This window comes from Crinia signifera, chromosome 3 (assembly GCF_055691185.1).
Source record: "Crinia signifera chromosome 3, ASM5569118v1, whole genome shotgun sequence".
Lineage (NCBI taxonomy): Eukaryota > Metazoa > Chordata > Amphibia > Anura > Myobatrachidae > Crinia > Crinia signifera.
Window position 1 is genome coordinate 48,341,514 of NC_139219.1, and position 14,903 is coordinate 48,356,416.

Genomic DNA, 14,903 nt, shown 5'->3' on the forward strand with positions numbered 1-14,903 from the left:
CCACACAAATAAAAAGATAAATTAATAAAGTTAGAGCCAGCTGCTGTACACACCACAACAGAGTGACACTTAAATTGTTCCATTGGGTGCGATCTAGTGACTGCCGGCACGCAAAATTTTTCACAAAGAGGAGATTAGCTTCATTAAGTGCTCAGTAGTTTGGTGTGGACAGATATAGGAACAGGAGGGACCTATTAGCCAAATATAGTGGAATATGCCTGATTTTTACACAAAAATATAACTCAGAAGTAACCCTCCTAAGTGATATCTTTTTAAAAAATCAAGCATTGTGTAAATTCAATAAAATTAGCTATGCATACCTCTGCTCATCGTGCCCCCCCCCCCCCCCTTCATTGTTGGCTGAACATGCAGGTCAATTTTGGCTGCATGTTCAGGGGACCCGGTAACGTCACTGAATGATTTAATTTACTAATATCGTTCAGTGTGTATGCACAGTTCTGTCACACGCAGCCACGTGGGTTATCGTTAACGATATTGATTGCGGGGCAGGTTGTCTAGTGTGTACTGTACAGAGCTTTGCACTATTTGACTATATATTCAAAATCACATAGCCCATAGTGCAAATCGCACTGTGCTAGGTAGCACCCGAACCCGATTTTATCCCGATGTGCAGCCCTGCGGCATCGGAATGGAATGCAGAAATAGATTGTGCGGTACAGTCTATTTCTACTATCTCGGAACACAATACAGCATGGGCCCCACTCCACCCGCCACACAACCCTCCCTCCCAGCTGATGCCAGCACCCTGCCGGGTCCCACGGCAACCGATATCTAATCTATATTGAATCTTTATAGATGGCCACCACATAGGCCCATATGGGCACACCATTACTCTGCGGTCTGGTGCCATTCCTTTCTACTATAGATGCAATCACAATGCACTGACTTTATCTGTATAGTTACAACATTACTGCTATCGCTGGAGGGCTGTTAAAACTTGGCTTCACTATTTATAATATGGCTTTCCTGCTCTGACTACAGATGGCGGCAGGGTAGTTATCTCACTACCAAACCCCAGCATATTGAGATTTGTATATGTACAATCCAGTGTATGGCTCCGCTGTTTGTGACGTTGCTCTGTATAACCCTTATGACTTATTTGTGATCATTTAATATCCTGACCATAGCTTTGTTCGCAAATCTTCTGTGCCTAATCTCAGGGGTCATTCTAAGATCTCCGAGTGTACTAACACCATCTTAGCACTTGGCTTTCGTTACTTACCCCCTGTGGTCAATATGAGATCCAAGCTTGCTGTCATGTTTATGATTGCTACCACTAGTCTGTGATGCCAGGCACTGGTTCAGGGTACATCAGTAAAATCAAGTCCAGACCTCCTTGTAGGGTCGCCAATGCATTAGACTCTGTGTGCTGGCTTTACAAATACTAGCTGATAGAACCAAATCAACACGTCATACACATGTTATACATGTTATACACTTTAAGTCAATGATAGAGAGTCTGAAGGAGCATATTGATAAATACCAAGGGTCTGCAGTCAGGGTAGGCAGAGCTGTGGAAGGAGGCAGTCAGGGGGATGGGCATGGGGATGCCCAACATTTTCTGGGTATTCCCACAAAAATGGGTGCGCCCAGCAAAACACTGAGTGTTCCCATCCGACGCAGGCGTGCTGAAGCCTGCACGGAGCAGGCGTCTGATGTCACATGACGTCAGTGCCCGCCCCATTCTCTGCCATGTACTTTGTAAATAAAAGTCAGTCTAGACTTTTATTAACGGACAGGTCAAAAAATCATTTGGTGGTCTGTGACCATCGAATGATTTTTGGCCCCTACACTCCCATGGATGTGTACACGAAACATCCATTCACATTGTCACAGGGATGTACGTGTGGCCAGGGGGTGGACATTCGCACGCCCGGCGCGTGGTGTTAAAGGGCTCACTAAGCTGCAAATCTTCTGCTGAATTAGGCCTTTAATACCCACACGAATCTTCAGGTTCATACAGTATATGTGTATGCTATGAAACTAGCCAGTGACTCTCCATCCATTATCCTCAATGTACCTCACTGGTTGAAGAATGGTTTCTCAAGAATTGATATAATTGATGCACATGTGAAAGAAGAGGATAAAGAGTCATCAAAAAGGTGAAGTGGAAACTGGAGCAAGAGTGCAAAGAGCAGATTGAAAGGTTATGATAGAATTACATCCACAGTAACTGGATCAAATGGGGAAAGGGCGCATGAAAGAGTAGGTCAGGAGTGGGGATGATGAGAGATTGTGTTAGACTTTCCTGAAGGATAGTGTCAGTCGTATTCTTAAAATAACAGGCTAGACCTTTTGAAGTGATATCAGTGTTCAGTACCTGCTCTGTTGCTGGAAGCAGGGTGTTGAAGGTACGGAATAGGAATCTTAGATTAGAGGACAATGAAAAGATGAGAGATGGAAAAGAAAACACTTGCATTGGGGTAAACTCATTGCAAGGACTTTCTGCAGCAATTTTGCCAAATGTTTTTAAAGAGGCAATCATTAACCCCTTCCCGACATTTGACGTACATTTACGTCATGGCCGGGAGGTACTTCCCGACACATGGCATAAATGTACGTCATGAGTTTAAACTGTCACTGCGTCTCGAGACGCAGTGACAGAGAGACGATGTCTGCTGTCCCTGACAGCAGACATGTCCCTGCATGCCCAGGGGGGGCTGCGATGCCGCCCCCCCGTCGGCGATCGCTGTGATTGGCTGTTCAGTGTGAACAGCCATTCACAGCGTTTTCCTGTGTTACCAGCGAATCAGACGCTCGGTAACACAGGTGTCAATCACCGCCGGGCGTCAGGGGGCATGAGGGGGTCATCGGTGACGATGACACCTCACCCCACCCTCACCCCACCTGCCCCCAAGGCTGTGATTGGTCCGTGGGACCCACGGACCAATCACAGCCAAGGCGCGACATTTAAACTGACGGTGACTGCGCTGCAGACGCCATTCCGGTCTGGAATAGCGTGCAGAACGGTCACCGTGCCTGCCTGCCGTGAATACCGACCTGATCCTTGCTAATACTTACCTGATCCTTGCAAATACCTTACCTGATCACCTTATCACTGCTTGTAGCGTGCTGGACGCTTCCTGGATCTGACTTCCTGAGACTTCCTGCTGCTGCTGCAGTGTGATAGAGAGATAGAGAGAGAGATAGAGAGAGATAGAGAGAGATAGAGAGATAGTGACAGAGAGAGCTATATTTTGTGTCTGCTACCCCCCCTTTTTGGGGGTGCAGGGGTTTTCTATATATAAATAACTGTCAGTGCTGCTGCTGCAGTGTCATACAGTGATAGATAGTGATAGATAGTGATAGATAGTGAGAGGTAGAGAGATAGAGAGATTTGTGTCTGCTACCCCCCCTTTTTGGGGGTGCAGGGGTTTTATTTTATATATATAACTGTCAGTGCTGCTGCTGCAGTGTCATAGAGTGATAGATAGTGATAGATAGTGAGAGATAGAGAGATAGAGAGAGATAGTGACAGAGAGTGATAGAGAGTGTATATTTTGTGTCTGCTACCCCCCCTTTTTGGGGGTGCAGTTTTTTTTTATACATATAACTGTCAGTGCTGCTGCTGCAGTGTCCTAGAGTGATAGATAGTGAGAGATAGTGAGAGATAGAGAGATAGAGAGAGATAGTGACAGAGAGTGATAGAGAGTGTATATTTTGTGTCTGCTACCCCCCCTTTTGTGCTGATCAGTATATCTGTGCTGATCAGCAACTTTTTGGGGGCGCAGAGGTTTTTTTTTTATATATATACCTGTCAGTTGCTGCCAGTTGCACTGTCAGTTGCACCAAAGGTTGTGCACCTGCTGTCCCTCACTGGTAATCAGTGTCGCATCACTGATCACCTTTTTTTTTTTTTTGTGAGTGCTGTGGGGTCTTTTTTTAATTTTTTTTTTACACACACTGATTTTGTGGGTGTCCTGTGGCCACTGTGCGCCGATCAGTGACGTACATCACTGATCAGCTTTTTCGGCACAGGGTTGATCAATTTTTTTATTTTTTTTGATCAGATTCCTGTTGCCTTTGAGCGCTGTTCAGTGACAGACGTTACTGACCAACATCTGTGCTCAATTTTTGGCGCAGGACCTTTTTTTTTTTTTTTTAACCCCTTCAATTTTTTATTTTTAACCCCTTCATTTTTTTTTTTTTTTATTGGTATAAAGTATTTTTTTTTTTCTGCACCACATACACACTACACACTACATACCCCCCGGATTGAAATAAAGTTTGTACCCCCCCCTACACTATACACGTGTTGAAACATTTCACTACCAGTAACACAAAAATAAAAATGGCATCCCAAATGTCCTCCCAAATGTCCTCCCAAATGTCCTCCCAGTCATCCAGGAGAATGTATTCAGTGGAGGAGGCATATGCCATGCTTGCCTCTGACTCTGACACAGGCAGTGATGCAAGCGGGGAATTTGAAGGATTCGTCTTAAGCTCCTCTTCCTCCTCTGGTGATGAGGGACCCCCTCAAAGACGCCCCCGTAGATCAGCTGAGATTCCCCCCCCAATAATTGATCTAGTATGGACCCCACCACCAGACAATTTTGAGCCCCAGGTTCCTGAGTTTTTGGCCATGCCAGGAATCCAATTTGATTCCACAGGTCTCAGAGAAATTGACTTTTTCAAATTATTTTTCTCTGATGATTTTATAAATTTAATGGTGGACCAAACTAATTTATATGCCCAGCAGTTTATTGCTCAAAACCCCACGTCATCATTTGCTAGGTGGACCCCTGTAGATGCAGTAGAGATGATGACGTTTTGGGGTCTGGTGTTTCATATGGGCATAGTAAAAAAGCCAGAAATTAGGCAATATTGGAGTACAGATGTTCTGTACAGTACTCCATTTTACCGTATGGCCATGCCCCGGACTCGATTTGAGACAATTCTTAAATTTATACATTACACCGATAATGCACAGTGCCCACCCAGAGATGATCCCACCTTTGACCGGCTATTCAAAGTCAGGCCGGTCATTGATCATTTCAGTGCCAAATTTGAAGAGGTGTACATCCCTGAAAAATTTATTTGTATCGACGAGTCCCTTATACATTTTAAAGGAAGGGTTAAATTCCGCCAGTACCTTCCCAGTAAGAGGGCAAGGTATGGCATAAAAATGTATAAACTGTGTGAAAGCACCTCAGGGTACACCCACAGGTTTAGGGTTTATGAAGGGAAGGATTCAAGAATTCAACCGCCAGAATGCCCCCCCTCCCTCGTAGGTGTTAGTGGGAAAATTGTCTGGGATTTAGTGCACCCCTTCCTGGATAAAGGTTATCACCTCTATGTGGATAACTTTTACACTAGCATCCCCCTGTTTAAGGCCCTTGGTTCAAGAGGTACAGCAGCTTGCGGTACTGTGCGCAAGAACCAAAGAGGCCTCCCAAAAACGCACATTGCCCAAGTAATGAGAAGGGGTGAAAGCAGGGGAATATGCAACGAAAATATGTTGTTGGTCAAATATAAGGACAAGAGGGATGTCCTTATACTGACAACAATTCACGGAGACAGTACCACCTCCGTCCCTGTACGAGGTACCAGTACCCACACCTCAAAACCTAATTGTATCCTGGATTACAATAGGTACATGGGCGGAGTGGATCTTTCAGATCAGGTACTGAAGCCGTACAGTGCCCTGCGGAAAACAAAAATCTGGTACAAGAAGGTGGCCGTGTATATCATCCAGATGGCACTGTATAACGCTTACGTGCTATTCCGTTCTACCGGCCAGAGGGGGACATTTATGCACTTTCAAGAGGAAGTCATAAAGGGCCTAATATTTGGGAACCAGCAGGCAGAGGGCCCCAGTACTTCTAGTACTGGCCCCCGTATTGTACCAGGGCAGCATTTTCCTGATGAAATCCCCTCCACTGGAAAAAAGGGCAGGACACAAAAAAGGTGCAAAGTTTGCTATAAAAAGGGAATAAGAAAGCAAACTATTTTCCAGTGTGACACTTGCCCCGACAAACCCGGCCTATGTATAAAGGAGTGTTTTAAAATATACCACACATCTATGGAATATTAGGTTCATAATTTCACTGTGCTTCGGGGGTCTTGCTAATGCCACATAGCACCCACCATTCATTCCACCAGAATCTGAGCCGCAAAATCCAAAAATCACTCCTTCCCTTCTGAGTCCTGCCATGCACCCAACTGGTATTTTTTGGTCACATGTGAGGCATTGCCGTACTCGGGAGAAATTGGGGCACAGATTTTGGGGTGCTTTGTCTCCTTCATTCCTTGTGAAAATGAAAAATTTTGAGCCAGAACTGCATTTTTGTGTAAAAAAATGTAATTTTTCATGTTCACTGCCCAGTTTTATCAAAATTGGTGAAACCCCTGGGGGTTTGAAATGTACACTATACCCCTAGATGAATTCCCTGAGGGGTGTAGTTTGCAAAATGGGGTCACTTGTGGGGGGGTTCCACTGTATTGGTGCTTTGGGGGTCTTGCTAATGCGACATAGCACCCACCATCATTCCACCAGAATTTGTGCTGCAAAATCCAAATATCACTCCTTCCCTTCTGAGTCCTGCCACTTTTTGGTCACACATGAGGCATTGCCGTACTCGGGAGAAATTGGGGCACAGATTTTGGGGTGCTTTGTCTCCTTCATTCCTTCTGAAAATGAAAAATTTTGAGCCAGAACTGCATTTTTGTGTAAAAAAATGTAATTTTTCATTTTCACTGCCCACTTGTATCAAAATTGGTGAAACCCCTGGGGGTTTGAAATGTACACTATACCCCTAGATGAATTCCCTGAGGGGTGTACTTTGCAAAATGGGGTGACTTGTGGGGGGGTTCCACTGTATTGGTGCAACATAGCACCCACCATTCATTCCACCAGAATCTGTGCTGCAAAATCCAAAAATCACTCCTTCCCTTCTGAGTCCTGCCATGCACCCAACTGGTATTTTTTGGTCACATGTGAGGCATTGCCGTACTCGGGAGAAATTGGGGCACAGATTTTGGGGTGCTTTTTCTCCTTCATACCTTCTGAAAATGAAAAATTTTGAGCCAGAACTGCATTTTTGTGTAAAAAATGTAATTTTTCATGTTCACTGCCCACTTGTATCAAAATTGGTGAAACCCCTGGGGGTTTGAAATGTACACTATACCCCTAGATGAATTCCCTGAGGGGTGTAGTTTGCAAAATGGGGTCACTTGTGGGGGGGTTCCACTGTATTGGTGCTTGGGGGGTCTTGCTAATGCGACATAGCACCCACCAAAATTCCACCAGAATCTAAGCTGCAAAATCCAAAAATCACTCCTTCCCTTTTGAGTCCTGCCATGCACCCAACTGGTATTTTTTGGTCACATGTGAGGCATTGCCGTACTCGGGAGAAATTGGGGCACAGATTTTGGGGTGCTTTTTCTCCTTCATACCTTCTGAAAATGAAAAATTTTGAGCCAGAACTGCATTTTTGTGTAAAAAATGTAATTTTTCATGTTCACTGCCCACTTGTATCAAAATTGGTGAAACCCCTGGGGGTTTGAAATGTACACTATACCCCTAGATGAATTCCCTGAGGGGTGTAGTTTGCAAAATGGGGTCACTTGTGGGGGGGTTCCACTGTATTGGTGCTTGGGGGGTCTTGCTAATGCGACATAGCACCCACCAAAATTCCACCAGAATCTGAGCTGCAAAATCCAAAAATCACTCCTTCCCTTCTGAGTCCTGCCATGCACCCAAATGGTATTTTTTGGTCACATGTGAGGCATTGCCGTACTCGGGAGAAATTGGGGCACAGATTTTGGGGTGCTTTGTCTCCTTCATACCTTCTGAAAATGAAAAATTTTGAGCCAGAACTGCATTTTTGTGTAAAAAAATGTAATTTTTCATTTTCACTGCCCACTTGTATCAAAATTGGTGAAACCCCTGGGGGTTTGAAATGTACACTATACCCCTAGATGAATTCCCTGAGGGGTGTACTTTGCAAAATGGGGTGACTTGTGGGGGGGTTCCACTGTATTGGTGCAACATAGCACCCACCATTCATTCCACCAAAATCTGTGCTGCAAAATCCAAAAATCACTCCTTCCGTTCTGAGTCCTGCCATGCACCCAACTGGTATTTTTTGGTCACATGTGAGGCATTTCCGTACTCGGGAGAAATTGGGGCACAGATTTTGGGGTGCTTTTTCTCCTTCATACCTTCTGAAAATGAAAAATTTTGAGCCAGAACTGCATTTTTGTGTAAAAAAATGTAATTTTTCATTTTCACTGCCCACTTGTATCAAAATTGGTGAAACCCCTGGGGGTTTGAAATGTACACTATACCCCTAGATGAATTCCCTGAGGGGTGTAGTTTTCAAAATGGGGTGACTTGTGGGGGGGTTCCACTGTATTGGTGCTTGGGGGGTCTTGCTAATGCGACATAGCACTCACCAAAATTCCACCAGAATCTGAGCTGCAAAATCCAAAAATCACTCCTTCCGTTCTGAGTCCTGCCATGCACCCAACTGGTATTTTTTGGTCACATGTGAGGCATTGCCGTACTCGGGAGAAATTGGGGCACAGATTTTGGGGTGCTTTGTCTCCTTCATACCTTCTGAAAATGAAAAATTTTGAGCCAGAACTGCATTTTTGTGTAAAAAAATGTAATTTTTCATTTTCACTGCCCACTTGTATCAAAATTGGTGAAACCCCTGGGGGTTTGAAATGTACACTATACCCCTAGATGAATTCCCTGAGGGGTGTACTTTGCAAAATGGGGTGACTTGTGGGGGGGTTCCACTGTATTGGTGCAACATAGCACCCACCATTCATTCCACCAGAATCTGTGCTGCAAAATCCAAAAATCACTCCTTCCCTTCTGAGTCCTGCCATGCACCCAACTGGTATTTTTTGGTCACATGTGAGGCATTGCCGTACTCGGGAGAAATTGGGGCACAGATTTTGGGGTGCTTTTTCTCCTTCATACCTTCTGAAAATGAAAAATTTTGAGCCAGAACTGCATTTTTGTGTAAAAAAATGTAATTTTTCATTTTCACTGCCCACTTGTATCAAAATTGGTGAAACCCCTGGGGGTTTGAAATGTACACTATACCCCTAGATGAATTCCCTGAGGGGTGTAGTTTTCAAAATGGGGTGACTTGTGGGGGGGTTCCACTGTATTGGTGCTTGGGGGGTCTTGCTAATGCGACATAGCACCCACCAAAATTCCACCAGAATCTGAGCTGCAAAATCCAAAAATCACTCCTTCCCTTCTGAGTCCTGCCATGCACCCAACTGGTATTTTTTGGTCACATGTGAGGCATTGCCGTACTCGGGAGAAATTGGGGCACAGATTTTGGGGTGCTTTGTCTCCTTCATACCTTCTGAAAATGACAAATTTGGAGCCAGAACTGTATTTTTGTGTAAAAAAAATAATTTTTCATTTTCACTGCCCAGTTGTACCACAATTGGTGAAACCCCTGGGGGTTTGAAATGTACACTATACCCCTAGATGAATTCCCTGAGGGGTGTAGTTTGCAAAATGGGGTCACTTGTGGGGGGGTTCCTAACTTTTAGCATCTTATGGTGCCTAGAAACCTACATGGTGCCTAAAAAATAATCTCATAAAAAGGAGGCTCCAAAATCAAGTAGGTGCTCCTTCTATTATGAAGCCTGTGGTTTGGTCACCGTGCACACTAGGGCCACATATAGGATATTTATGAAAACAAAAGAATTGGGGGAATCAATTTTCAGTCACATTTCTCTAGTAAAATGTACTGTGTTCCTTAGAAAAATGTATTAAAATTGCAAATCTGCAAAAAAAAAGAAATTTTGAAATTTCACCTACACTTTGTTTTAATTCCTGTGAAACACCTAAAGGGTTAACAAACTTCCAAAATGCTGTTTTGAATACTGTGAGGGGTGCAGTTTTTGAAATGGCATCATTTATGGGGGTGTCTCACATACAAGTCCCTCAAAGTCACATCAGAACTGAACTGGTCCCTAAAAAAATCAGTGTTTGAAATTTTCTTGAAAATTTGAGAATTTGCTATTCATATTGTAAGCCTCCTAGTGTCCCAAAAAATTAAAAGGAAGTTGAAATAATGATGTCAACATAAAGTAGACATATGGTCTATGTTAGTTATTCACTATTTTGAGTGGTAAGATTATTTGTCTCACAAGCAGAAAATTTAACATTTTGCAAATCGCTAAATTTTCCATTTTTTCACGATATTTTGGTATTTTTCACAAAAAAACACAGACTGTATCGACCCAAATTTACCACTAATTTGAAGTACAATGTGTCACGAAAAAACAGTCTCAAAATCACTGGGATAAGTAAAAGCAAAAAAAAGTTATCCCCACTTAAGTGAGACATGTCAGATTTGAAAAAAAGGGCTCTGTCAGGAACGCAAAAACTGGCTCTGTCAGGAAGGGGTTAAAGAAAAATTGATTTTACATATTGGCAGCTTTGCCGGAATCACGGCCGTGCCTATATATCACAGGCTATTACCTAAGGCCTGATATAGACTTAAATTAAACTAGAAGGTACAAATTATGTTGCTCTTTAGGAGGACCGAATATTACATGTTCAGACAAAAGTCGCAAAACTGTGAAAAGATATTGGGGGAAATTTACTAAGATAGCAATCTGCAGTGTTCCGGTGAGAACACTGGCCCTGACCAGCGATTAAGAGATTAATATCCAGCATTCTGGATATTAATCGCCGGGTGCATCGCTATGGCCCCTACACTCAGCACACTATTTCATTCTCCCACCACACCCTAGTGGATGGTAGGGCATGAAATACCGTCTGTCGGCACATGTCAGCTCAAAAAACAGTGAAAACCCCATGTCGACCTTTTGACTATCGACCTTGGCCATGTCCACCTAATGCTTGTGTCGACCTAATGACCTGTCGACCTAATGACCTGTCGACCTAAAGCCAAGTTGACCTAGACCCATGTCGACCTTGACCCATGTCAACCTAGACCCATGTCAACCTTTGCCCATATTGACCTAGTGGTGTCGACCCAATGCTTGTCAACCTAGTTGTTGTAGACAATATGACCCTATCCCCCAGTAACACATCATGTACATTTATGTCTCTGTTAGTTTTCATAGTATTTCACCTTTGCAGGCCCCAGCCTGTACAGTGTACCGATATTGTTTAATAGTTAGCATTGCTGCCTCACAGCATTAAAGTCATGAGTTTGATTCCCACCATGGACCTAAATGTGCAGAGTTTGTACATTTTCCCTATACTTGTGTGAGTTTCCATTGAGTACTAGTTTCCTCCTACAATACAAAAAAATACTAGTAGGTTAAATGGCTCCCAACAAAAAATTAACCCTAATGGCTAAGTGGGTGCGCGTAATGGGCAGACTAGATGTGCATTTGTGTCCATGTGACAGAGCAGTGATTGAGAACCTTCAGCCCTCCAGCTGTTATTGAACTACACATCCCAGCATGCCCTGCTACAGTTTAGATATTTGGCCATGTTAAAACTCTGCATGCCACATTCAATACACAGAGCAAGAGGTTTGTGTTGGCTTCCAAGTTAATGCATGAGAAGCAGAAACATATACCAGGTTCTAGATAGATAGATAGATAGATAGATAGATAGATAGATAGATAGATAGATAGATAGATAGATAGATAGATAGATAGACAGACCTCTTCTTTCCTATGTAGATAGATAGACACAGACAGACAGTAAGGCAAATGATTCATTTGTAGCCATTTTGAGTAGCCGCACAAAACTGACCATCTTGAGCTGTGTACAATACAGTGCAATATCGCCGGCAATACTGACGTTGAGCGACCATATTGCCAGTGATTTGTTTGTGCTGCAGCAATAAATTTCCGGGTGCACACTCCTGTGTTCAGCCTCCTCATGGTACTGACATATATGATTAGCAATGCAAGGCAGCTTTCCCTCATTTTATTGGCTCCTGGACCAGTTCAATCTGTTCTACTTTCTTGTATTAGCCACGATTACTTCATGTCACATTTATTATTTATTTATTAGCAGTTTCTTATATAGCGCACACAGATTCCCCAGCGCTTTACAGAGAATATTTTAAACATTCACATCAGTCCCTGCCCCAGTGGAGCTTACAATCTATATTCCCTACCACACATATCCATGCACACAGACATTCTAGGGTTAAATTTTGTTGGGAGCCAATTAGCCTACCAGTATATTTTTGGATTGTGGGAGGAAACAGGAGTACCCGGAGGAAACCCAGGCAAGAACGGGGAGAATATACAAACTTCACACAGGGCCATGATGGGAATCGAACCCCTGACCTCAGCACTGTGAGGCAGTAATGCTAACCATTACACCATCCGTACTGCACATGATGCCAATCCAAATAATTGTGGCTATTTCTATAATTATATAGAGAAGACAGGTTACTGGTCATTTATGGACAGGTGAAGTTGGAATAGCCAGTTTATTTTGTAATAGTCTTTTTAACTTTTTTCTTTACTCATAATAATTATAAGTGTTGTACAATTGGCAATGTACTCCCATGGAAATATCCTTTGAGAGTTCCATGTCCAGGCAAAGTTTCATGTCTGGATACAGGAGGTATTATGTCATGAATTAGTCATCTATAGACTGAGATTGATGGCCGTCTAGTGACTCAGAGATTAATGGTCACATTTCCCATGAAAGCATATGATTGATAGCTGCTTCGCATGCCCCATTCAATACACAGAGCAAGAGGTTTGTGTTGGCTTCCAAGTTAATGCATGAGAAGCAGAAACATATACCAGGTTCTTGGAAATCCTTCTAGATATTAACAGATAGATAGATAGATATGCACAGACAGACATCTTCTTTCCTACGTAGATAAATAAATAGATAGATAGATAGATAGATAGATAGATAGATAGATAGATAGATAGGTAGGTAGGTAGATAGATAGATAGATAGATAGATAGATAGATAGATAGATAGATAGATAGATAGATAGATAGATAGATAGATAGATAGACAGACCTCTTCACAGACAGATAGATAGATAGATAGATAGATAGATAGATAGATAGATAGATAGATAGATAGATAGAAAGAAAGCTATGCACAGACAGACATCTTCTTTCCTGTGTAGATTTATTTATTTATTTACAGTTTCTTATATAGCGCAGCAGATTCTGTTGCGCTTTACAATAGTAGACAGTGATAAAACAAACTGGGTAACAACAGACAGACTTGGAGGTAGGAGGGCCCTGCTGCAAGCTTACAATCTATAGGGACGTATGAGAGAAACACAAGGACAGGCACCAGTGATAGCATAGCAGTCCCACCAAGTTACAAGTCCAGAAGGGAAGCTATATAACACATAAGTGCCTCAGAGGGTGATGTGTGTAGAACTTAAATATGATAGGCTTGCCTGAAGAGGTGAGTTTTCAGGGAACACTTAAAAGTTTGGAGGCTAGTGGAGAGTCTTATTGTGCATGGAAGGGCATTCCATAGGGTGGGAGCAGCCAGATGAAAGTCCTGTAATAGTGAATGGGAGCTAGTGATCCTTGCAGAAGAGAGACACAGATCTTGTGCAGAGCGGAGTGGTCGAGATGGGAGATATTTCGTGATAAGTAAAGATATATATGCTGGTGCAGTGTGGTTAATAGCTTTATATGCAAGTAGAAGTGTTTTATATTGAATACGGTAAGAAACAGGCAACCAATGAAGGGGCTGGCAGAGCGGATCGGCTGACGATGAGAATCTTGCAAGGAAGATCAGCTGAGCAGCAGCATTTAAAATGGATTGCAGTGGTGAGAGTATATTCTTGGGAAGACCAGTTAGGAGACCATTGCAATAATCAATGTGGGATATAATGAGTGCATGGATAAGAGATTTAGTAGTGTCATGTGTGAGATAGGGTCGTATTTTGGATATGTTTTTTAGATGTATGTCACATGATTTGGAGACAGATTGAATGTGGGGAAGAAAGGACAGTTCAGAGTCGAGGATGACCCCTAAGCAACGAGCTTGTGGGGTAGGGTAGATTGTGAAGTTGTCAACAGTCATGGAGATATCAGGATGGAAACTGTTCTTAGTTGGCGGGAATATAAGTAATTCCCTTTTGGAAATATTAAGTTTGAGTTGGCAAGAAGACATCCAAGATGAGATGGCAGAGAGACATTCAGATAGACTTGAGTATCATCCGCATATACTGTAAGTGATACTGAAATCCGAAAGAGCTGATTAGTTTGCCAAGAGAGGATGTATAGATTGAGAAAAGCAGAGGACCTAAGACTGAGCCATGCGGAACTCAGACTGACAGAGGTAGTGAAGAGGAAGTAGAGTCAGAGAAGAGACCACTGAAAGAGCGTTCAGATAGGTAAAATGTGAACCAGGAAAGTGCTGTATCATTAAGACCTAGGGAGTGTAGTGTTTTTAAGAGCAGAGTGTGATCCACAGTGAAAGATCTAGAAGTAGTGAGTAATGGCCTTTAGACTTAGCAGTTACCAGATCATTCACCACTTTAGTCAGTGCTGTCTCAGTGGAGTGTTGAGAGCGAAAGCCTGACTGAAGCGGGTCTAATAGGGTGTGAGAGTTAAGAAAGTTTGTGAGGCGGAGTAGACAAGTCTCTCCAGTAGCTTGGAGAGGCATGGGAGCTGAGAGATAGGATGATAGTTAGAGAGTTAGGGTCAGAATTGTGTTTTTTCAGAATGGGAGTACTTACTGCATGTTTGAGCAGAGAAGGAAAAGTACCAGTAGCAAGAGAGAGATTGCAGATTTTAGTTAAGGTTGGAATAAGCACAGGAGATAGATTTTTAATGACTTTTGCAGGTATAGGATCAAGAGGCGAGGTAGTAGAATAGGAGGATAAGAAAGGTGTGGATACTTCCTTTTCATTTGTGCGCTCAAATGAAGAGAAAGTGCCAGAGGTATGAGGTGGTGAAGAAAGAGGGTTAGAGGT